Below are 1,356 nucleotides of genomic sequence, written 5' to 3'. Positions count from 1 at the left end.
ACTTGAGCTGCTGAGGTGAAAACACTCCCCAGAGAACCTGGCAGTGTCCTCCCGAGACGGAGAGCGACAGAAGTGCAGACAGGACTGTGTGCTTAATGGATATGATGGGTAGTGAAGGTTCTGAGTTTATTTCCAAGGGTTCTGGGATTCACCAGGGGTGGGGCCTGGGGAAGGGCTCCTGGGTTGGGGGAATGGAGAGACGACTCGGTTTGGGAGAGTGTGACCTTAGATCCAGTGGTGGGGTGAGGAGCTGCCGGCCTGGGAGCTCAGAGAGTGGCTGGGCCTAATATTTGCAGCCGTGGGGAGTAGAACAAAGGGAGGGTCACACGCCTTATGTCTAAATATTTTAAATTTATCAATTAAGCTAAGAAACTGTAAAATATTATAAGATCTTCCCACCTACCTTGACACAAAGACCTTCTTAAGGACCCATGAGGTCAGATTTGCATGAAGCATTGTGAAACTCCTCAGAGCTCCGTGTCTGAGCACACAGTGGCTCAGGGCGGACCCTCTGCTCTCAATTCTAAGTCCTTCCTGCAGGGAGAGGGGTCTAGTGCAGGTGTGTGGGCACCTCACCTCCCACTACCAGGAGCTGGTCAGACCCCTGCAAACAGCCTTCCTTCGGCCACCTGTCGGTCCCCACCGCCACACCCTGGAGGCCTAGTTCAGCTCGGGACACTGATGGGCGGAGAGCCCTAATCAAACTTCAGGCACCTGTGCAGGCCCTGCCAGGCCCCAAATAACAGAGTCAGGCCTGGAAGAGGGGGCAGCTCCAGGCGGGCCTGTCCCACTGGCCAAGGATGTCCCTCCCTCTGCATCGGGGAGGCCCATCGTGGGAGGAGATGAGGAATAAGATCCTTTTGTGGGAGGCGAGGGACCCAAACAAAGACATGTCTTCCTCCCCCAACCATGGGGAAACTACAGAAGTGGGAGAGGCCCAAACATTTTAGGAATGAAGGGGACAAAAAAGAAAGAAATGCAAGAAACGCTTGTGGTCTGAGGGAGTCAGTGATGAAAATGTAGGAAAAATTGTTCTCTTCCCTGGCTTGACTTGTGACCATCTTTGTTGCAACCTTTCTGCCACCAAAGTCCCCTTCCAGGTCCTGACCTTGAACTGTGACAGTCACTGCCTCCAGCAGCACACACCCGCTTCACGACCTTCCCCAGACGTTTCCAGAGTCTCTGACAGGTGCCAGCATCATTCTGAGGATCGTTCATATTCCAGGAGATGCTGCCTAAACTACTCCCACACCTGTCCCTGGTGGTCTAGTGGTTAGGATTCGGCGCTTTCACCGCTGCGGCCCGGGTTCGATTCCCGGTCAGGGAAGTTAAGGTTCCTTTTTTTTTTTTTTTTTT

The 1,356-nt window shown here is 53.3% G+C and overlaps 1 long non-coding RNA gene and 1 other non-coding gene across 2 annotated transcripts in view; both read left to right on the top strand.

Annotated features, from left to right (window-relative positions):
• Nucleotides 1-1,253: 1,253 nt before the first annotated feature.
• LOC116862257 overlaps nt 1,254-1,356 on the top strand; it is a 24,856-nt gene continuing 24,753 nt past the window's right edge. Inside the window, exon 1 of the long non-coding RNA XR_004381615.1 lies at nt 1,254-1,327. This is a non-coding gene — a long non-coding RNA (uncharacterized LOC116862257). The remainder of the gene's footprint in view (nt 1,328-1,356) is intronic.
• TRNAE-UUC lies at nt 1,256-1,327 on the top strand. The gene has a single exon. It is a non-coding gene; the product is annotated as a tRNA-Glu (tRNA).

This window comes from Lontra canadensis, unplaced genomic scaffold (assembly GCF_010015895.1).
Source record: "Lontra canadensis isolate GAN:19392208 unplaced genomic scaffold, GSC_riverotter_1.0 scaffold230, whole genome shotgun sequence".
Taxonomy (NCBI): Eukaryota; Metazoa; Chordata; class Mammalia; order Carnivora; family Mustelidae; genus Lontra; species Lontra canadensis.
The sequence above is the reverse complement of the archived record's forward strand: the minus strand, read 5'-3'. Positions and strand labels throughout refer to the sequence as shown.